General features: G+C 39.4%; 1 protein-coding gene and 1 long non-coding RNA gene across 4 annotated transcripts in view; one reads left to right on the forward strand and one right to left on the reverse strand.

Moving 5' to 3' along the window:
* Window positions 1–2785: 2785 nt before the first annotated feature.
* On the reverse strand, window positions 2786–15335 carry LOC129561585 (uncharacterized). Of its 3 annotated transcripts, XR_008687041.2 has the most exons (5): window positions 15081–15335; window positions 13404–13462; window positions 8201–8391; window positions 5124–6223; window positions 2786–3840 (listed from the first exon to the last, which is right to left on the reverse strand). It is a non-coding gene; the product is annotated as an uncharacterized LOC129561585 (long non-coding RNA). The 3 variants fall into 3 exon arrangements; XR_008687042.2 differs by lacking the exon at window positions 13404–13462; XR_008687043.2 differs by lacking the exons at window positions 8201–8391; window positions 13404–13462.
* A 6034-nt stretch (window positions 15336–21369) lies between these two features.
* Window positions 21370–24404, forward strand: part of TNIP3 (TNFAIP3 interacting protein 3) — a 47372-nt gene continuing 44337 nt past the window's right edge. Inside the window, exon 1 of the mRNA XM_055434280.2 lies at window positions 21370–21388. The gene's annotated coding sequence lies outside the window, so the exon portion shown is untranslated. The remainder of the gene's footprint in view (window positions 21389–24404) is intronic.

A 24404-nucleotide genomic window follows, 5' to 3' on the forward strand; every position in this document is an offset into this window, starting at 1 on the left:
TTATTTTATAGCTTTTTTTTATAGCTTTTGTATCTAAAAATAATGCTGTGATAAAAATCCATTTTAAATCCCTGTGACATTCTTCAATGCTCAAAGTCATATCATTGTGTTTTAAAAAGGTAATTAATAAAAGAATAAAAATCTTTTATGCACATTTCTTTCTTTTGGAATCTCATTCAAAATCATGAGGACACAGGCTTTTGAAAGTTAATGGTCATCATTACATAAAGAAATTTTAAAGACATATTTGTTGGCTTAAATGAGAAAAAAGCCTTTCTGAGTTTGGGCTTTTGTTCTATTGTACATAGTGTGTGTGCATGTTCAGTCGTGTCCAACTCTTTGCAGCCCTATGGACTGTAGCCCACCAGACTCCTCTGTCCATGGGATTTCCCAGGCAAGAATACTGGAGCAGGTTGGCATTTCCTCCTCTAGGGGATCACCCCGACCCAGGGACTGAACTGCATCTCCTGCATTGGCAGGTGGATTCTTTATCACTGAACCACCTGGTAGTCAATTTTAGCACTAACCTACGTCTCCAAAAGCAGTCTTCTACAATCTGAGTATTTGAACAATTTTCGAAAAGTTTACTATGAGAAGTTCACAGGGATATGAAATGTCAGATATTACAGAGTAAAGATGAAGACATTCAAGATTTGGGAGTTCTGTTAGTTTATGTTGTGTATTTTCCTATCTGGGCTTTAAATATTATGGTGAAAACAGCTCATTTAATTTTTGGAATCCTTGGATTCACACAAACGCTCTTCCACATTATTTTAGAAAAGCAAAGCAAAACACGAAATCATCTTTGCTCTGTTCTGGTTCACACTAATTTAGCAAATCTCAGAGAAGACTTATTGGCCTGTGTCTTAGTTTCTGTACCATAATGAAATGCTAATTTCATTTTCATAAGATGATTTCTGTATCAAATATAAGATAATTTGTGTCAAATCAGATTTTTAGGTTTAATATTTATGTATTTTTACTTTATTTTTTTTTCAATTTATTTTATTGGAGGCAAATTACCTTACATTAATATATTGGTTGGTTTTGCCATACATTGACATGAATCCACCCCGGGTGTACATGTGTTCTCTTTCTTGAACCCCCCTCCCACCTCCCTCTTCCCCATATCCTCCCTCCATGTCATCCCCGTGCACCAGCCCCAAGCATCCTGTATCATGCGTCGAACCTGGACTGGTCACTTATGATAATATACATGCTACAATGCCATTCTCCCCAATCATCCCACCTTCACCCTCTCCCACAGAGTCCCAAAGACTGTTCTATATGCCTATGTCTCTTTTGCAGTCTTGTATACAGGGTTCAGGTTACCATCTTTCTAAATTCCATATATATGCGTTAGTATACTGTATTGATGTTTTTCTTTCTGGCTGACTTCACTCTGTATAATTGGCTCCAATTTCATCCACCTCATTAAAACTGATTCAAATGCATTCTTTTTGATGGCTGAAAAATACTCCATTGTGTATATGTACCAAAGCTTTCTTATCCATTCATCTGCAGATGGACATCTAAGTTGCTTCCATGTCCTGGCTATTATAAACAGTGCTGCAGTGAACATTGGAGTACATGTGTCTCTTTCAATTCTGGTTTCCTCAGTGTGTATGCCCAGGAGTGCGATTGCTGGATCGTATGGCAGTTCTATTTCCAGTTTTTTGAGGAATCTCCACACTGTTCTCCATAGTGGTTGTACTAGTTTGCATTCCCACCAACAGTGTAAGAGGGTTTCCTTTTCTCCACACCCTCTCCAGCATTTATTGCATGTAGACTTTTGGATGGCAGCCATTCTGACTGGTGTGAAGTGGTATCTCATTGTGGTTTTGATTTGCATTTCTCTGATTATGAGGGATGTTGAACATTTTTTCATGTGTTTATTAGCCATCTTTATGTCTTCTTTGGAGAAATGTCTGTTCTTTGGCCCATTTTTTGATTGGGTCACTTAGTTTTCTGGAATTGAGCTGCAGGAGCTGCTTGTTTATTTTGGAGATTAATCCTTTATCAGTTGCTTCATTTGCTATTATTTTCTCCCATTCTGAAGGCTGTCTTTTCACCTTGCTTAGAGTTTCCTTTGCTGTGCAGAAGCTTTTGATTTTAATTAGGTCCCATTTGTTTATTCAAAAATATTTATTTCCAATATTCTGGGAGGTGGGTCATGGAGGATCCTGCTGTGATTTATGTCGGAGAGTGTTTTGCCTACGTTCTCCTCTAGGAATTTTATAGTATCTGGTCTTACATTTAGCTCTCTAATCCATTTTGAGTTTATTTTGGTGTATGGTGTTAGGAAGTGTTCTAGTTTCATTCTTTTACAAGTGGCTGACCAGTTTTCCCAGCACCACTTGTTAAAGAGACTGTCTTTTGTCCATTTTATATTCTTGCCTCCTTTGTCGAAGATAAGGTGTCCATAGGTGCGTGGGTTTATCTCTGGGCTTTCTATTTTGTTCCATTGATCTATATTTCTGTCTTTATGCCAGTACCATACTGTCTTGATGACTGTGGCTTTGTAGTAGAGCCTGAAGTCTATGTATTTTTACTTTAAAGTAATTTCAAACTCTCAAGAATTTCTAAGTATAACAACATTTTATATTTTTACTGAATTACTTAGAAATAAACTACTACTAGATTGTTTAGTGTGCATCTCCTACAACCAAGGATATTCTCCCATGTAAGCACAAGAAAGAAAAAACTGTCTTTACCCTCTCAAGTTCGGTGTCAGGGGGCCTGCTAATTTAGCTGACAAAGACTGATTAACAGAAGAAAAGGAATACACACTTATTAATATTTTTATTTGCATGGGAGTTCACAGAAAAGAAATTCAAAGAAACAAACTCAGGAAGTCCTGTACCTTTCTTAGTAAATAACATAAGGTTTGGCTTCAGGGGGCAATAAGTTGTAAGGCAGTAATTAGGAGATGGATGGAGTATTTTATACAAGGTTTATTTTTGCAGACTCATTGTGCCTGCTGGTGCTTCATCTCCAGAGACGAGTTGTTCTTCTCATCCTGGTTCAGAAAAAGGACCAAATTTATGCTACCTTCACAAAAGGAAATTGATTGCTTTCAGGAGATCATAACAATCCTCGTATCAAAGTAGCATATTTTTAGAGTGGTGTATTCTGATCCCCTTCACATCAAAATAAAAAAAATGAACACTGCTAAAATACTACCATCTAATACTTGGTCATTCAATTTTTTGCCAATTGTTCTGTTCGTCTCCTTCCTAGAAAAAAGAAGGATCCAACCCAGGATCAGAGACTGCATGTAGTCTTTCATGATTTTTAGCCTCTTTCAATCTGGAATAGCTCCCCAGTCTTTGCCTAATTTTCTTGACCTGACAGTTTACACATTTTCAGCAGGAATGCCACAGATGTGAAGCTGTGTTGTTGAAGGCATCTTATCAGATGTCTGGATTTTTCTCACTACAGGTGATTTTAATCTTGATCATTTCATTAAGGTGGAATTCTCCAAGATTCTCCAAAGTAAAGTTATTCTTCAGTATTTCTTTTAGTATTCACTAAATACTGGGGGGGAGAAGGCAATGGCACCCCACTCCAGTCCTCTTGCCTGGAAAATCCCATGGACAGAGGAGCCTGGTGGGCTGCAGTCCATGGGGTCACTGAGGGTCGGACACGACTAAGCGACTTCATTTTCACTTTTCACTTTCACGCATTGGAGAAGGAAATGGCAACCCACTCCAGTGTTCTTGCCTGGAGAATCCCAGGGATGGAGGAGCCTGGTGGGCTGCCGTCTATGGGGTCGCACAGAGTCGGACACAACTGAAGCGACTTAGCAGCAGCAGCAGCAAGTACTGGGGGAGGGAGATCCTGTGAAATTAAGTAAAGATCCCATTACTCATCAAAATTTCAGGCACGAGTTTTAGCATCAATTGAGATTTCTATTTAAATTATTACTGTTCTGGCTGCCAAATAGTGATTTTCTAATACCATAATTTCTTCTACATTTATTAGTCACTATTCTAATGTAAAGAAAAGATTTCTTCTGTCCCTGTTTATATTTCTAAATTTTTATCAGTATACATTAACCAATCCTATTTTATTTAATGAGTTACATTTTATTATTACTTACTTTGATGCTGAAATTGTCCCATATCTAACCAGTTCTTTGAGTATTTCCTAATTCTGGCACAAAAAGAAATTCTAGGCTCATCATTTTCACCTGCATATGAACATTGTGAAAGAAAGAAAGAAATACAGGAAGGAAGGAACAATGGCCATTGCAATCTTTAACAAAATTTATGTACCACTATAGGAGGAAAGCTATTTGGTGTAAGTCTATTATATAAATGTTAAACAATGACTGCAAAGTTTAAAAACATATTAAAAATAATTTAAAATTATTTTTAAATTTTAAATTCAGTAAAAAAAAAGGAAGCGAACTACAATTAGTACAAATGTGCACACTCTCTCCTGAACTCAAAATTCAAAGTCAATATCAACAGAAAATGTGAGCAACATCAGAAAACTCTAGTTTCTACCTGAACTGAATGCAGACTGCCCTCTAGAGGCACCATTTAATCAATGCAAGCCAATGTTCCCAGCTGCTAGTGATCCTATTTGTATCTCCGTGTAAAGTTTTCAGAAGCAGTTCTCTTTAAATATGTACAGGCTTTACTCTACACACGACCTTCCCTGGTGGCTCAGTGGTAAAGAACTCACCTGCCAATGCAGGAGATGTGGGTTCAATCTGTGGGTCGGGAAGATCCCCTGGAGAAGGAAATGGCAACCCCCTCCAGTAATCTTGCCTGGGAAATCTCATGGACAGAGGACCCTGGCAGACTGGAGTTCAGAGTCGCAAAGGAATCAGACACAACTTAGCCACTAAACAACTGTACACATACTAATAACTCATCATGATTTCCATGTATTGTGTGCCACCTCTAACAATACTAATGCAAGTGATCCAACAAAAAAAGTGGCTTCCATTTTATCAGCTAGACAAAAGAATTGAGACATGTGATCACAAGATAAGACATCAAAGTGTCATATGTTACTTTGTGACTTTTGGTAAAGCTGTTAGCAAATTCAAAATCTCCCCAAAATTTCATGCAGAAGAAATGTCTCCATAATTCATTCCATTATTTGCTCACCATCTATAGATGAGTCCAGTGTGGATTCAGTTTGGAAACTGCCTCACTGGGCGGTCTTCACTAGGCTCTGAACCTTCATATGTGCTGCTGCAAACTTCAAAACTGCTGGTGAATTAAAATCAAGAACTGTAGTCACGTCTTGAAACTCCAACACAGGTGTAAAAAATCCACATTTAAACTGATAAGAGTTTAAATAAATATTACTTAATGAACAATTAAACAGAAAGGTAAACTATTTCTCCTATCATAAAAATTTTATATAGCTCTCAAGAATATGGCGTCTAAATTTTTCAGTACTTCAGATACAGTTATTAGAAGTATCACTTTCTCACCTCCTTTGCAATAATTTAAAATAATTTGAATAAAATTATTTTGCCAATGGCTGTTCCTTAAGAAAAAAGTCCTTTCAAATATTTGTCCCAGTGAAGTTCAACTTTAACAATATAGATTTAAGAGAATAATTTTAAGATCATATTGTTTTATTTGATGATATTTTTACCTAAATCCACACAGTCAATATTAAATAGCAATGAGATACTGGGGAAAATATTATATAATTATTGGACATGACTTAAAATTTAGTCTTCCAATCTTCCTAGAGAATGTCATAACTTGGTATTATGTAGAGATCTCAGCAATACATTTTGATAAATTAAAGGAAAACTATAGTTGACACCAAAATGCGGTTATATTCATATGAATATAACCTGATCTAATTTTCTACTTTGCTTTTTTGATATAGACACAATTATAAAATATATAATGTTCCTGTTGAAATGCTTATTTCCAAGAACAGTGTAGAGGAGGAAAATTTTTGTCTGGGCTCTGTAACAAAAAACAACTTAATAAGAGACAAGCTCACAAATTTTTTGTGACAAGGGAGAAGTGGCAAAACCTAATTACTTTTGTACTAAACTGATCAGAGAAAGACAATTGTGGAAAAATAACTGTAACAAATGATGAGGCTAAAGGAAGATAAGAATTATTTTAACAAAGTCTGTTCATATGGATTCCTCTTCTTAATTTCCCATCCTTGATAATAAAAATGCTTCTTTCTTCCTAGTATAAGGAGGGCATCTTTCACAAGCGAATTGTATCTCCTGTTTGCAGGAAGAAAGAGGGGAGATCAGAATGATTTTTTGTATCTGCTGTTTTTCAAGTATCTTTTGTTCAAAATAATCCTTATGCTGAAGTGACATATTTTGGGGTGGCATACTTTGCCATTGTTCCACATTCACAATAAAATTTATAATTTTGCACTTCATGTTCAATTTTGTTTTCAGTAAATCAATATGAGCATATTTCCTCTGCAGACAGTGTGCAAAAGCATTAACCACATGATACAAATGTTAGGGTAAGTGCAAAGGTTTTCTTCACATAAAAACAGAGATTTAACTTATTTATAATGCTGGTTGAGAACTATGTTTCCTATCACCTGAATCTTTAAGAGTATTCACTTTTCATACTCTCTGCTTCTTCAAAAGAATGAAATTTTATGTAAATAAAAAACAACCTTGATGGTAGTATGCCATATTAAAACAATGATAATAACAAAAACACCAAGGAATCTACTCCTATTGACCCATAAAATTCTCCAGCTATGTCCTTCCTGTAGCCCTGTTAGAGGGTATTATTTTGTGTATTTTCAACCCTGTAATAAATGGTAGTGTAGCAATGTTTGGATGACTTCTTTGCTCTTCTGCTGTCCCTATAGAGAAACTCACATCGTAACAAACCCTGGTATTCCAATTCAGCCTATCCAGCAGGTCTAAGATCTAAAAACAGGGTCATTTTTCTGTTAAAAACTCAGAGCTTGTTAGGAGAGGAGAGAATCATGCTTACTACTTGCTCTTGGGCAAGACTTTATCCTTATTTATACTTGTCAAGCATCTACCTGACTACAGGTTTGATTCCAGGGATTGGGAAGGACCCCTCAACTCTGAAATCCCTCCAGGAGCCTGCTTGCTGGGGGCTTCCCAGGTGGCACTGTGTGTGCATTAGTCACTCAGTCATGCCCCACGCTGTGCAACCCCACAGACTGTAGCCCTCCAGGCTCCTCTGTCTATGGGATTCTCCAGACAAGAATACTGGAGTGGGTTGTCATTCCCTTCTTCAGGGGATGTTCTCAACCCAGGGATCAAAGCAGAGTCTCCCTCTTTGCAAGTGACTTTACCATCTGAGCCACCAGGGGAGCCAAAAAGAACCCTCCTGCTGGTGCAAGAGACGTAAGACATGGGTTTGATCCCTGGGTTGGAAAGATCCCCTGGAGGAGGGCATGGCAACCCACTCCAGTATTCTTGCCTGGAGAATCCCATGGACAGAGGAGCCTGGCGGGCTACAGTCCATGGGGTGGCAAAGAGCTGAACATGACTGAAGCATGTTAGCATGCATGCACCCTGCTTGCGGATGCCTCGAGCTCTATGGCTTGCAGCAGAAAGGTCTCTTACAGTCTTCATAGCCGTTAGGACGTCCTCAGCTCCTTCTCCCACAGGTAGAGGTACTGAGATGAGGAGGGAAGAAGTCCCACGGACTCCGTGGAGAGAGGCATCTGGAGAGAACTGATGAGCGGCCTGCCCTGACGCTGCACTCCAAGCGTCCCCACCTTCAGGACTCCCTGGCGTCCTTGTTGACCTCCGTCCTAGTTGTTCCTGACTACTTGTTCTCTTGTCAAACATTTAATGATCATTGTGAGGCTCAGCAAGCTGCCTTCAGGGGATTCTAGTCTAAAAGAGCAAACTCGCAATTATAATCAAGTGTAATTAGCAGCCCAATATAGCAAATGCAGGTTGCTATGGAAATACATAGTTGGAACATTTTATGTCACCCTCCCATACTTAAGGTGAGAACTGCACGACGGCTAACATTTAGTCAGAAAAAAAAAGGCCAAGGTTTGCATGTATCACAGTGTCTCTTATGGAAAGAGTATATTCATTGACACTGTATGCTGTCTCAACCTGTCACTCTGCCCTTGTGAACAAGAATGTTTCACTAGCTCAGAGCAGTCCCAGTAAGGAGGCCAAACCTCATCGCTGCAGGATAGTTGTAAGAGGATGTGGTTTCTACAGAACTGTGCTCACCTGTAATGTTTCGCAGTCTGAACAGCACCTGCAGCCGCACTTTATCTCTGGTCCAATCTGGCTCCCCTGCCCACATGTTTCCCCGAGCACTGCCACAAGAGTTTTGGCAGAGGGCTGTGGCATCAGTTCAGCGACTTGGCACATCACAAAAACAGTGGTGCAATAGACAGGTATCCAGCCAAGAATGCAGACTGAGGGCAGTCACAGAGTTCATGAGTATAAGCAATATCGCCATTCTCTAGGCTCTCTTTTCAGACATGCAAAGACCACATTTAGACACTTTTTAAAATTATTAAGCCACATAGTCTTGGGTTAAACTCTTGAAATATTCATTCTTGCCCAAGGCCAATGCTACCTTGAAAATTTTCTCTTCTATTACCTCCTTAAGCCACAACTGTTAGAGCTCCCAAATACTAAAATAACTCATGCCTCATGGATCTAAAACACATTTACACAGAGTAATTTCTTTATTGAGTAATTTGTTTCTCCCACAAATAGCCAGGAGCACACTCAGGCTACTAATCACAGAAACAAAAAGAAGAACCTAAAAGTCACTGCCTGATTGCAGTATTTCAGACAACGTTGCTCCTTCTGTGTCTCCAGAGGTTGCAGTCCTGGTCTTTGAACATCTGGAAACTTTTCCATTATAGAAGAACATGTTATTGATTTATCCTTGTCTTATATTTGAAAATATGCTTTGTTCTCCAGAATCTTCCCTAAAAAGACTTGACTTATGATTTAAGATCAAAGCATAACATGCAAGCTTGGTGGCAAGCTGGGAGGAAATGTGGACATTTGAGGAAGGAAGAACACTAGTGTCCTTAATTCTTGCCTTGGCATTGCTATCTGCCAGTGAACCCCTCTGAGTCTCATTTCTCTGTCTTCCAAATGCAAAAAGAAATTAAATGATCTTCAGGTTATTCCCAAGATTGTGGCTTCTGTTTTCTCTGTTGAGTGTAATTGTTTTCCTTAGGAGTTTATACTTCTCGTGAGCACTAATGAGGCAACTATAGCATGTAACCATAAAAGCCAAGTCTGGGGCTTTGGGTTTGTGTGCTCACCAGAAGTCACTTTCGGTGACTGGAAATCCCATGGTTTAAAATATAGATATCCAGCGCTGCTAATGTACAAGGCACAAAGAGTTAAAAGCACGACTGTTCTACAAATATAAAATGAACATATGTCCACAGTTTTAATTCTACTCATTAATGAGGTTTCCATTCAAAGAACACTTGAAGAGTTGGATATTTACAGACAATTTAATAAAAGAATGTTAGAGTAAGATGCTAGACTAGATACAAAAATGCTAATACCCTAAGAGCAGTAAGCCATAAACTTTGAGATTCTTTTCTACCAGAGAGGATTCTACAAATTAACAATGTCTTGGCTGTAATCAAATAGTAGAATTTAGATAATTAAATAATCCTTGAATGAGCCTGTTAAACAATGGCATAAAAAGACTTCATTTTATCGGGCAATTATTTTTGGAGGCGTTTGCACTGAAGACCCTTGAATGTGTAAAAAAGTCTGAGGGCTCCAAATATACTTTCTCTGATCCACCTCTTTCTCTGATCCCTCCAATTGCTGGGTTACTGGGCAGATTGTTACCTCTCAATGGTAGTCTAGGGGAAAAAAAGTTCAGATATCACACATAATTTAGGGAAAACTATTTGTAAAATAAGCTTCATAGTCACATTGGCCTAACCTACTATCCTATTGGTAAAATATAATTCATATTAATATCATTTCTATTAACTTTCTAGGCTGATTTATTCTTTGAGTGAAGGGTAGGAAGGAGCAACAGTAACACAGGAAGTATATATCCATGTAAGTTTAAAGCAAGCAATGAGTAATCCAAGGATCTAACAGGGATTTACTAGACTTCTTTGTCACCATCAACTTGGAAAACTCTTAGCCCAAGAATACTGCCTCTATAATTCTCTGTTCACTTGAAATGTCACAAGGAGGCCACCTCAAATAAAGATTTACTTAATAGTATTTAATTCAAGGAGTCATCTTTTTAAATTTTCATAGTTTTTCCATGGTAAAAATAATACATTTTTTAAATCAAAGTGTACTCTTAGACAAAGAAAACCACAGTAAGATTTGAATTTAAAGTGGCCGCTCATGGCGATAACTTAAAATGGGTCAGTGATTATTACCTTTTTCAGTTCAGTTCAGTTTAGTCACTCAGTTGTGTCTGACTCTGCGACCCCATGAACCGCAGCATGCCAGGCCTCCCTGTCCATCATCAACTCCCGGAGTTTACTCAAACTCATGTCCATTGAGTCGGTGATGCCATACAACCATCTCACCCTCTGTCGTCCCCTTCTCCCCCTGCCCTCAATCTTTCCCAGCATTAGGGTCTTTTCAAATGAGTCAGCTCTTCACATCAGGTGGCCAAAGTATTGGAGTTTCAGCTTCAACATCAGTCCTTCCAATGAACACCCAGGACTAATCTCCTTTAGGATGGATTGGTTGGATCTTCTTGTAGTCCAACGAACTCTCAAGAGTCTTCTCCAACACCACAGTTCAAAAGCATCAATTCTTTGGTGCTAAGCTTTCTTTGTAGTCCAGCTCTCACATCCATACATGACTACTGGAAAAACCATAGCCTTGACTAGATGGACCTTTGTTGACAAAGTGATGTCTCTGCTTTTTAATATGCTGTCTAGGTTGGTCATAGCTGTTCCTCCAAGGAGCAAGAGTCTTTTAATTTCACAGCTGCAGTCACCATCTGCAGTGATTTTGAAGCCCCCAAAACTAAAGTCTGCCACTGTTTCCACTGTTTCCCCATCTATTTGCCATGACGTGATGGGACTAGATGCCATGATCTTAGTTTTCTGAATGTTGAGTTTTAAGACAACTTTTTCATTCTCCTCTTTCATGTTCATCAAGAGGTTCTTTAGTTCTTCTTCATTTTCTGCCATAAGGGTGGTGTCATCTGCATATCTGAGGTTATTGATATTTCTCCCAGCAATCTTGATTCCAGCTTGTGCTTCTTCCAGTCAAGCGTTTCTCATGATGTACTCTGCATATAAGTTAAATAAGCAGGGTGACAATATACAGCCTTGACATACTCCTTTCCCAATTTGGATCCAGTCTGTTGTTCCATGTCAAGTTCTAACTGTTGCTTTTGACCTACATACAGATTTCTCAGGAATCAAGTCAGGTGGTTTGGTATCCCCGTTTCTTGAAGAATTTTCCACAATTTGTTGTGATCTCACAGTCAAAGGATTTGGCTTAGTCAATAAACCAGAAATAGATGTTTATCTGGAGTTCTCTTGCTTTGTCTATGATCCAACGGATGCTGGCAATTTGATCTCTGGTTCCTCTGCCTTTTCAAAATCCAGCTTGAACATCTGGAAGTTCACTGTTCACGTATTGCTGAAGCCTGGCTTGGAGAATTTTAAGCATGACTTTACTAGCGTGTGAGATGAGTGCAATTGTGCAGTAGTTTGAGCATTCTTTGACCTTTTTAGGAAGGTCAAAAAGATTTTGACCCTTTCTTCAGAAAGAGACATTGAACATATAACAGATGTAATATAGTTTTGTACTTAATTTGACTTGGGGTGACTCATGGACCCCCTGCATCTCGTCCTGGATCCTGATCTATAATTCCCAACTGAGAAAAACAAGAAGCCACCTAAAAGGCCATCGGTGAAATACATAGTCCTCATAGCTTGTCTCCCAAGCCTCTCCTGATATCCGACTCTATATGTCAGCTAACTTTCAGTGCAGGCAATGATAGGTTGTTTTCTTTGGAACTGAAGCAGAAATGCCCCTCACGGTGGAAAATCTGAGCCCAATTATTTGGGAATAACACAGTCCTCTATGGTCTGCTGTAGTGACAATTCACTAGCAACTCAAAGGTAGATTAAAAAGTCACGGATTTCAGAACACATTCTTATCCTGCCCCTTATAAGTCAAGTGACCTTAAGAAAAGGTATTTAACTTCACTAAGGCTCAAGTTTAATTGAAAAATCAGGATGATTTAGGGGTAGGGCCCTGAGCAAAGACATTTGGAGCCATACCCCTGACCTAATCAGCTAAGTATTACAGAATCAGTGAACAGATCCCGGGTGAGGATAATACATACCCAGTAAAACAAATGCAAGGTATTGAAGGCTTTGTTCTGTTTGTGTTTAAAAGCGGGGTAGAGCATTTTTCTTCTTTTTACTCTACTCCATACCTTGAGTCATAATGTCATATTAAGACTATAACTTTGTTGCATGCAATTATTTAGTGATCTATAGAGGAATGCACAGTTTTAAAGCTGCTACTAATGCTCCTTTTGTGTCCCAACTTTATCAGTTCTTTGAGTTTGAGGTTATTTGCATACATTTTAAATAAGCATCTAATTTACCATTAGATTTGAGTTAATGTTTTGAATTAAACTTCATCACACAGTCATATTTATTCAACAACTATTTATGGAGGGAGATCATACTATGTGCCAAGAAACAGGGCAGCAAATAAAAGCAGAAAAATGCCCTTCTTTCATGGGACATATATTAAGCCTGTATGGGGGCTGGGGAGAACAGTAAACAAATAATAAATCAAGACCATAAAAAATTCTAAGGAGAAAATTATAATTAAAAGCCAGTAGTGATGGGTATGAGAAAGCCTTTTTAAATAAGTTCATCAGCAGAGGTTTTCTTAATAAAGTAGCATTTGAGACAGACTCTGAAGGGCATGGGGGAAGCAAGACGTGTGGAAGAAGGTGTAGACACCAAGCTCCTGTGTAGGAAGCACACTGGCGTGTTCTGTGATGGGCTGTGTGCCTGAAAGGCAAGGAGGAGGGGAGTGGATGACACGAGCCCAGGAGCAGAGCACAGGAGCCGGGTCATTCGGGGTCTTGGAGGTAGCAGAGGGTCATATCAAAATGATCCCCTCTGGGGTTTGGGCTCAATAACATTCTTGTCACAAAGGAATGTAACACCAGAAAGTATTGTGACCTCTTGGCAGGCAAGTCTGGTTCAAAATAGGTCAGGAAAGCTGCCTCAGAGGCTTAACATTCAGTCTAGTCCAATTCCATTGGACTAATTAATTAATTGGTAATCTCATTAACCTGAAGGATTTGGGGCACTTATTAAAGGAATTTTGAGACTCTTCTCAGAGGATTGCAGGAAACCTTGGGGATCGGCTAACAAACTTGATACTACACATGTATAAGCTTTGGGCCACGAAGGGCTTACTTTACCCCAGTATTTGCATATGGTGATGTCACACGTGGGCCATGAGGCACAGATATTCCACAGCCTAAGGAAAGTATAAATAGAAATATGAGGGTTGAGGTGTATTATTCAGAGATTTTTTCCACTACAAATAACAGACACCAAAAAGCTAGCTTAAGAAAAGACAGAGATAATTCATTATAAAATATATGGGGTAATTAGCAGAATACAAAGGTAGGAAGGCAGTCATGCCTTAGGGTCGATTCAAGACTGGAAAACTGCGAAGACTCTCCATCTCACAGCTCTGCATTTCCCTACCCAGCTGCTTCATTCTTAGCTCCCTCTGCACACAGAAGAGAATCTCACTGGCCAAGCTGGGATCAGTTGTTTACTCTTGGTCCAATTAGCTATAACCAGGGAAATGAGGTCAAGGAGAAGGCAATGGCACCCCACTCCAGTACTCTTGCCTGGAAAATCCCATGGACAAAGGAGCCTGGTAGGCTGCAGTCCATGGGATCGCGAAGAGTTGGACACGACTGAGCAACTTCACTTTCACTTTTCACTTTCATGCATCGGAGAAGGAAATGGCAACCCACTCCAGTGTTCTTGCCTGGAGAATCCCAGGGACGGGGGAGCCTGGTGGGCTGCTGTCTATGGGGTCGCACAGAGTCAGACACGGCTGAAGTGACTTAGCAGCAGCAGTAGCAGCAGTATCAACAAGCATGGCTGTCAGAGCCTCTGCTTGGGACCCACTCTCAAAGAAGGTAGAGGGTTGGACAGACAGCCCAAGTAACCTCTGCCACATCATGTGATTAGATCATCCACCTATTTATTTTACTTGGAGACAACTTTGAGAAGTATTCCTGAAAAAAATTCCTACTCCATTCATGGGGTTGTTTTCAGGGGATGAAAAATGATGAGGAAGACAAAACAAATGTAAAGAAAAATAACAGAATGAATACATTTTTCTCTTGAATTATGTTTTTAATGAGAAAATTTCTCCATTATATCAGCATGATACAACTGAAAGAAAAATGGACTAGAGTCAGAAATCTGATTTAAATTTTTACATTATCAGTTAATAGTCATGGGAATGTAAGCAATTCATTTTGGTTCTCAGATAAATGATGCAGGTTGGACTAGCTTCTTTTTAAGGTAACTTCCAGATACCCTTTGACTGTGATATGATATTTCTATTTGGTGGCAAATAATCCGAGGGATTTGTTGTCAGTTCACTGAAGACATAGAGCAAAAATGGCCAAGAGACGGGCTATAGAATCCTACACATCTGAGTGAGTGTGATCTTGGCCTTGCCACTGTTTTGGAGTTTGACTTCACATAAATCAGTAAGTTAGTTACTAAATCCAAGTTTGCTCATCAGTAAAATGCAGGTAAATGTTGCCTACTGTAATGAAGTGTACCCACTGAATAAGAAAATGAATGTAAAACTCCTGGCTTACAGGGAGTCTTTAGTTCTGGTCATTGTTATCAGCCTGCGAAAAATCCCTCAACTTGTTTGTATCTTACTAGATTACTTAGAACAAATGTGCAGGTAAGTGAAAATTAAACTCCAGTACTCTTTAAAGTTCTCTAAGGCAGCAACTAATGAATATGAGATTAGAGACCTGGAAATTCTAGGGGTGGGGGTATCATACATAAATAACACCTCCATGTCATTCACGAACATAATAATTTTTAATTACCTTTGTAAAATGTGGCTTTCCCATGTCCCCGGGGGGCAGGTGTGAAAGCATGGAGCTGGATAATAAAATCCTCGGTCTGATTGAGAGGAATACTTCCGATCCCAGAGGAGTCAGCCTGGGGGCCACGTCGAGTCACAGAAGTCCCTGTTCCGTGAAGGTAAGGAAAACCTGCTTTTTCTCAACACACCCTTCAGCAGCATGGTCACTGAGAAGAACGCACGGGGCGAGTCCCCGAATCGTTTCCAGTAAGGCACTTCCTTGACGGCCGAGGGAACAAAGTGAACCCGTGCAAACTTCTCTTACACAGTCACTTCCTGTTACTAAAAAAACCCTCCACAGAAGCTTCTTCCAGTTTAAAGTGTGATATCAGGGGACCGTCATTACAGGAAAGGGAGGTGGAGCTCAAGCCATTAGAAAGAGCGCTTAAGGCAGCAACAACTCTTTTATTGGGAGGCGCTAACTGAGTCGGACACAACTGAGCGACTGAACTGAACCTAAGGCAATGGCAGCCCACTCCAGTACTCCCGCCTGGAAAATCCCATGGGCGGAGGAGCCTGGTGGGCTGCAGTCCATGGGGTTCCTACGGGTGGGACACGAATGAGCGACTTCACTTTCACTTTTCACTTTCATGCATTGGAGAAGGAAATGGCAACCCACTCCAGTGTTCTTATCTGGAGAATCCCAGGGACATCGGAGCCTGGTGGGCTGCCGTCTATGGGGTCGCACAGAGTCAGACACGGCTGGAGCGACTTAGCAGCAGCAGCAGCAACCTAATGTATGTAAACTCACTTACATTGGGTTACTAAAATCCACACAATTCATGCCCATTTTTTAAAGGAAAAAACAAGATTTTCCTGATTAGATAAGTTCTTTGAATTTTCTGTTTCAGGATATTTATCTATGGTGCTTTATGTAACAAATATAATTCAAGGGTAAGCTCAAGCTAGGAATTTTGCAGATACCTTTCTAGAAATACATTATAAATGACATCACAAGCTCTTAAGCTCTGCAGTCCTTCTAATTAGAAACCATCTCTAATGATCATTTCAAAATAAATCTAATTAAGTAAATTAGAGAATGTGGCTGACCTTAAAAATATTTACATAACTTCTGCTTTGGCTTCTTAGTTCTAAAATGATCCAGGCTCATTGTGGAAAAGCTACACTAAGCATAGAGAAAACTATAGAAATCATGTATAGAGAGATTTATTGTGGAGCTAATGGAGTTTGGAGTCCCCTAAACAAGTATTTTCTTTCATAACTAATTCGTGAGGTTCTGGAATTGTATAAGCCTCTGCTGCTGTTGCTGCTGCTGCTAAGTCGCTTCAGTCGTGTCTGACTCTGTGCGACCCCACAGGCCTCACCAAATATGGATCAGCCGCTGAAACCCACTCCATGCCTACTGCTCCTAGAGAGTCTTGCTTAGCATTGAGATCTGTGTGTCTCTTTCTGGCCCTCTCTCTCTCTCTGACACACACACACACACTCACATTCATACTCTCTCTGACACACATACACACATACACTCACACATTCACACTGACACACATACTCTCTCACACACACTCACATTCACACTCTCTCTGACACACATACTCATACACACCGTTCTGTCAATTTTTTCACTTAGTAATTTGTTGTGGATCTTCCTGTACCTCTTTCATTCACTTAATGAACAAATAGTATGGTATACGTTCTTTCCACTTCTCCATGAAAAAGAAGCATTTGTTTTCAAAATGAGAAATGCCTCTCTGCTAATGATGAGGGGCCAAAAAGACTTTTCTCTCCACTTCCTTCCTTCATTTTTCATCCCCACCCCCACACTCATACACATACCTCTAACTCCCAGTTAAGACTTGCTTCCTTCATGAAAATGTGTGCTTTCTTGTAGTGGCCATCTAGTTTAATCCCAAAAGGAAATTTAATGATGAGAATTTGAATCCCCTCCAGTAGTAGCCTGATCCTCGTATTCTCGGCTTATCAACCCCCTAAGACCCATTTGCTCATGACTGACTTCCCTGCCCATTCTGCTATCTTGTTTTCTGAATCCCTCTTTATATGGTGAAAACCTCACAGCCCTATTGACACCCTCTTGGTAACTAGTTCCCTCTCTTCTGGGTACTTAACTGGAACTTCTCTGTCTCTTTAAGATATTGTTTCCCCTATCTCTTCCTTGATGAAATTTGCTCATCTTCCTATACATTTCCAGGCAAAGGAGAGCAGGCCTCTGGCTGATTTTTGCTTTGTTTTGTTTGCTTTGTGAAATGTAAGGTAAAGACATCTACAGACAATGAGAGAGTAAAGTGAAGTCCAGTGTTTAAAATAGGGGAAGATACCCAGGTGGCTCTAGTAGTAGAGAATCTGCCTGCAATTCAGGAGACCTGGGTTCGATCCCTTGGGTGGGAAGATCCATTGGCGAAGGAAATGGCAACCCACTCCAGTATTCTTGCCTGGAAAAGTTCTGTGAGCAGAGGAGCCTGGCAGGCTACAGTCCATGGGGTCACAGAGAGTCAGACACAACTGCGTGACTGAGCACACACACAGGAAATGGCCGCTGAGAGACAGAGTTGGGAGAGAGGGGCAAAACTAAAGAGAGTTGCTGGGGAGCAGTGAGGACCCCTTTATAAGACCAGTCACTAACAAGTGTGTGGGCTCCTAAATCTTCAGTCTCTCCATCACTTCTTACCAGCTTAATTCTCCTCAACTTTTAAATATTGAGACTTCATACTATTTTATGGGCAATGTTCTTTGTTCACCATTAAGTATGATTTTATTTTATTTATTAACTTTTATTGGAGTGTACTTGATTTACAATGTTGTGTTAGTTTCAGGTGTACAGCAACATTACATGTCTATATTCTTTTCAGGTCTTTTTCCATTATAAGTTATTACAAAATATTGAATAGAGTTCCCTGTGCTATACTGTAGGTACTTATTTATCTATTTTATATATAGCATTGTGTATCTATTAATCCCGAACTCCTAATTAACCCCTCCCTCCCTCCCCTGACATTATGAGCAATGTTCTAATTCACTCTTTCACATCCTAGCCGATGTTGATCATGACCCCAAGTTTTTCCAACCACTTGTCATACCACTCACAAGCTCTACCTTGATAAATCCATGGCCATTTTGCGTTTGATTTTTCACTTGTCATTTCATTTGCATTTGATACTACTCACTAACTTTCTTAAAATGTCTTACTCCACTGACATCTATGAAAGTGTCCTTTAGCACCCTCCTTTTCCCTCTGCTCTTTTCGTTTCACTCGCCATCACCGGCCTCTCCTGTATCACCTGTCTGTGTTACACTAGTGTCACCCAGGGATCTGTACATCATGGTTGGCTCACTAAACTTCAAAACATGTGCTGATGACTTCCGACACATACACTTACTAAACATGTAGTTCTTCTCTAGATTCATATCGACTTCACTCAGCATTTTCAAAGATGCTCTCAGTATCTTTCCTGTTAAAACTGTTTGTTGTTTCTCCACTCTCCATTTCCCACTTCCCAAAATGCACCCATGTCCCACCACCCCACCATCCTTTACCAGACCATGCAGTTTCATGTGCTATGCTTTTTCACGTGCTGTTTATTCTTCATGGAAACCCTTGCCTCCTTGCCCATTGGATGAACTGTGTTTCCAACTGTGTTTTCATGTGAATTACTGTGAAATCATAGTAACTCCCTCTTTAGTCTCACATTCTTTGGTCCCCTTTTGCTCTGTCCTAAATAAATACCTTCTTTAAACCTCATTCATAGGCTTTATCACCTTGGTTTGGTAATCATTTATGTATAGATGTGTCTTCCCTTCTAGTCACAGACTTCCTGAGGATGGAGTGTAAAGCATCATATGAATGTGTCTAAAGTCTCATAACATAGGTTTCTCTAGAAGGTACCCATGTTATGCAACATGTTTGGTTTCATGAACTATGAGAAAAGTAGACTTATAATCACCTTCTCTCTAAGAAGCCTTAACAAATAATCTCAAAGTTTACAGGAGGGATAATGAATATACACTTAAAACCTCAGCTTCTCACCCTAAAGCTTTTGACTGGCAGTGATTGTCAGATGCCCACCTATCACTGCTGCTTCGAGATATTAGCTAGACCACTCCCAGGGCACTCTGTGGTGCCACTCATGGTGACAAGTAAGCCCCATATGTGGATGTGCTCTCCAGAGCCCAAATGGAGCAAAACACTATGGTCTCTCCATTTCAATGGAGAGACCTTGCTTTCCTAACTTTAGCTACACAGGCCCCCAGTACTACTTTACACATTCAGTGTTTGCCAGAAATAGGTGTGACCATCTTTTTGATTTTCATCATCCTTCTGCAAATGGGGAAACCGAGGGTCAGTGAAGCTAAGAACATTTCTTGTGGTTTCTACTATAGCTAGTAGGAATTGCATTCTGGACCTAACCCCAAATCTATCTGGGTTGCTCTATACATCCTGCTTTTAATTACCTCTTCCTCAAACAAGAATCATTTGAAGTGACTGGGCCTGAGCTCAAGCTGTTACCAGGAACGATGCTGTTGTCAGAGCAACCCCTCCTCTCCTGTGTGAGGCGTCACCCTTGCATCAAGCTGCAGTGCCTTTACTCTCTCTGAGGATAGGGTCTCCCAGGAACAATCCCCAGAAGTGTCTCTTCATCTCCCAGACTCTGTCATCTCCTTCTCAATTGTCATCTGAAGCATCTTCAAATATTTGATTCCTTAAGTAAACCCACTTAATTTCCAGCTGAAATCTCTGCTGAATTACTATTTACAATAGCACTCCACGGAAGGAAATCCTACATTCAAAACAAACAAAAATTTTTCCATTCTCACTGATATATTGATGGAACTGAAAAAAAGTATAAGAAAAATTCTTTTGGAGTAAGACAGGGTGAGTCAATGACAAACTGTGGAAGGCATCTCTCATTTTCCCACTGGATGGAGCAAGCATAAGAACAGTAAGGGAGACTCCCTTTCCAGGAAGAAATGTATTTTATTACGACTTTATGAGAGGGGTAAAATGCTTCAAATGGTTCAGAGAGTATAATCTTTTAAAAGATTAAGTAAATTTCTGATCATAAAGAAATATGATTTAATGAGAAGTCCTGAGACATATGTCATGTTCCCTTTATGGTCTACCTTTGCCAAAAATAAGAGGGAGAATTACTATAGAGAAAATGAGAAGACTAACTCATTGCTTTCAGGAAACAGAAAAACATTATGGATGAATATGAGGAACTCTATTAATATGAAAGCAGGTTTTAATATCCTAAGAGAGATGAAAGTAGAAAGTTGGTGAACAGAAGGCATTGAAAGTCTTGTAGGCAAAGAACAAATCATTTTCTAAGTTCTTGAATAAGTATTGAATAATACTCAATTCCAAAGTAGACATTAAATGAAACTTACACTAAACTAAGACGTGGTCTTAATACAGTGACAAAATTAATATATGAACATTGATTTATTACCCTGTAATTCTGTGTCTTCAAATACTAAAGGAAATGATATTAGACTTGAGATGTTTTCTTGGACAAACAAATATACTCCAGTAATGATTGGAAACAAGGGTTCAACCTGGGACAGGAAGGGAAAGTGATCAAATTTTAAGATCTACCAAAACTGAATTTGCTTAAGAGTGTTGTCACGTGTTTAGATTCTATTTTGCTTTTCTTATTTTAACTAAGACACAGCACTAAAAATTGGCTTTTAATAACTTTGGTGGCAGTTGATGAGCGATTTCCCAGTAATTGGAGACAAATTCTAGCTCTGGACATTCTTCCTAAGGCCAAAAGTCTTGGTAAAATGCTATGAATGGCTCAGAGAGTATAATCTTTTAAAGTGTCCCAATATGAGCTTATGACACTTTAAAACATTATGACAGAAAAACTTCTTGAAAATTACAGTAAGTTGACAAACGTTTTCTGTAACCACATTTGTTAGGGAAAAAACATTAATTTCCCTTTCCTTGTTTCCCTTTTTCAAAAGTTAAGCTATTTCATTATCAAAATCTTGTTTTCTCATCTCTAAACTGGGATGTGATAAGAATAAAGTGAGTGAAAATGTGAAAGCATTTTGTAAATGTAGAGGGCTAAATTGCTTGCATACATGCATGCTTAGTCATGTCCAGCTCTTTGTGACATCAAGGACTATGGTCCACCAAGCTCCTCTGTCCATGGAATTTTATAGGCAAGAATATTGGAGTGGGTTGCCATTTCCGCCTCCAGGGCATCTTCCTAACCCAGGGATCAAACTCACATCTCCTGCATCTCCTGTATTTGCAGGCAGATTATTTACCACTGGGAAGCCCAAAGGGTAAGTAAAACACAATTCTTATGATGATGATAGTGAGATTAGCTTGAGCCTCAAAATCTTATTTTTTCTCATACAATTACTAGCTTCCTCTTTGAATTCCATTATTTAATTTTGAGTCATGGTAACTGTGGAATGTTTTGATCTTTTTTTTTCTGTTAGGAAAAATAAGTTGCATTGTTGTATGAGCAGCTGTTTACTATTCCCTGGGAAATGTCTGAATGGCTGGCTAGGAAAACAGCAGGTTCTTAGGCAACAAGAAGGCCTGTTTCAACTCAGCTGCTGCACTTTGTGGTGTTTGAAGCTCATAGTAGGCAACCTGGGTGAAGTCATTTAAATGACATATGTACCTTTCTCTTATCTCTAAGTTCAGCTAGTAGTTTTTAGCTTTATAATTCTAAAAGTATAATCAAATCTCAAAACTAAATAGGTTGGTGGACAAAGAGAGCAAGCTGTGTTTTCCAAGCTATCACCATGCCTAATATATGACATATGACTCGTTCCATTCATTTTGAAGATTTTAAAAGCTTCCACTACACATAAATATCAGGTATATGTCCAGATAAGAAGATCTTGCTGTGTATGTTCACCTTGAACTCTGTTTTTTTTAATAAGGTATAACACCAGACCCTGCAGGAAAACAGAGACACAAGTCTGTAAGCTAAAATCAAGCTCTAAGACACAAGAATTAAAACTCTTATAAAATAAGAGGGACAAAGCTCTCCACCTATTTGAGAGGCATCCATTTGTTGGACAGATGGCTTTCTATAGGATAGGAGAAATGCGGCAGTAAACTCAGGCTCCTCTTGTTTGATAAGTAAGAGACACTTTTGAGTAGGACACTCTCTTACTCAAAAGTTTTCTCTTCCATCGCTGGGAGGATTTGTCCAAGATTCCACAGGAGATGGGGTTAGATGCAGGGTGTCCTTTGGAAGATGTGAGTGATAGGTGCAAAAGGATTCCTTCTGCCTCCGTGAAAATAATAATCCTAGAAGCTCTAGTCCAGGCCACTTTGGCGGCCCGAGGAGGAGTGCGGCAACCCTGGGGGTGTTGGTAAAGGAGGGCACCAAGCCTGGAAGGGAAGGGCGACATCTGGGTGGAAATTAGAATAGACTTTATCACTTTAACATTAAAAAAATATAAGGCATCCAGGAGCATGCAAAGAGAAGAAAAAGAATTCAGAGTCTCAGGGTTTCCACTGAACAGACTTTCGGAGCTAAAGGTATTATCTTCACCTTGGGAATCATTGTCTTCTCCTAGATTTAAATAACTTCATCAATCACATTTGGAAAAAAAAAGATTTCTTTCTTGTTACGCAAAAGGAATAACATCAGCCTCTTGATTCAGAAATTTGTATATTTGTGACACTACTAAAGGAAGCAAAATTCTTGGCTTGGAAGATTACCATGAATAAACACATTTGTTTAAGAGTTATTTAGCAGATTATGTGTTCTTTATGTTCCAGATCTGTTCATTGGGTGGCCAAAAAGGTTGTGCAGGATTTTTTTTACAAGATCTTATGGAAACTAACATTTTGTCCAACCCAACAGCTTTCTGACAGAATTTGGATCTCTCATAGGGATTTCCAAACCTAAGCTGGGTTTGGGGATACAATGCCTCAAAAGTCCTTTTTTTTTTTTTCCCCCTCAAGCAAGCCTTCATGTTTCTAGTTTGATTACAAACAATTTCTTTAATGGATGTGGGGAAAGTACCAGCAAAATGGGCATTTTCAGCTCTCACTGGAAAAGGCTCATAGCATTCTAATATCTACCTTCTAGGTGAAATGAATCTTGTAAGACTCTTTTCACCATTTTTGTACTTGTGAGGAGAATGAGACTTGACCCACAGTGTATAAATATCTTGGGATTCTGGGATAAGCAGCAAAAAGTAGAATCATGTATTCCTTTTTTCCCCCTCCAGTGAGGAAGATTTACTTTTTACAGTAAATTTTCCTTAAATCACTAAAGATCAGTTAGCAAATATCTGCAATTTTTTTCAGGCTATCATATTGAAAGACTGTCTTTGAGTCAGGCTCATTTTCAGACAAAACAGTACTGATATACACTATTTGATCACTTATGTTTCCAGAAGTCATCACCATAATCTCCCATTATTCCTATATCATCTTCTTATGTACATCCCCTTTCTTAATTATTATATGTAACTATGGTTTTTGCTATTTAAAAGTAGTATCTACTGCTGCTGCTGCTAAGTCACCTCAGTTGTGTCCGATCCTGTGTGACCCCATAGACGGAAGCCCACCAGGCTCCCCCGTCCCTGGGATTCTCCAGGCAAGAACACTGGAGTGGGTTGCCATTTCCTTCTCCAATGTGTGAAAGTGAAAAGTGAAAGTGAAGTCGCTCAGTCGTGTCCGACCCTCAGCGACCCCACAGACTGCAGCCCACCAGGCTCCTCCGCCCATGGGATTTTCTAGGCAAGAGTACTGAAGTGGCTTGCCATTGCCTTCTCCGAGTATCTACATCTTTGACTTATTGAAATGTATTGTCTCAGCAAGAAAGTAATATATTTCACCTGAGGTTTCCAGGCTAATCACTTGGTGATTATGAAGTGATGCAGAAAGGATTTCACCATCAATGGAGTGGTCCCTCTAATCTTCAGATTTTATGTTCAAAAACCAGAAAATACATGAAAGATAAGTCTGTTTTGATTATCTAATACTTAACACATACCCAGTTCACAGTCTATAATCTGTAAATATTTAAGAATGAGTACATGAATGAAGGTGAAGTCAACACATGCATGTTAAGTACAAGAAAAAAGTGATTTGCAAATATGCTGAGTGATCATGGAGTAAAGTCCTTGCAGAACAGAGAACATTTTATAAAAATTCAATTGCAGGCTTACAATATTCTAAGGCTAAATTTCTCTTTTCTGACTACCATTCATTGGCAATAGACATTACTTTCTAAGCAAGTAGTGGTACAAAGTAGTAAGACTTTGTTTGGATATGATCTTAAAGGTCAATCTGGTTTATAAATACCCCGCAAGAAAGCTCAAT

This window comes from Moschus berezovskii, chromosome 5 (genome assembly GCF_049115385.1).
Source record: "Moschus berezovskii isolate FMDL1 chromosome 5, NW_MosBer_1.0, whole genome shotgun sequence".
NCBI classification, from domain to species: Eukaryota; Metazoa; Chordata; class Mammalia; order Artiodactyla; family Moschidae; genus Moschus; species Moschus berezovskii.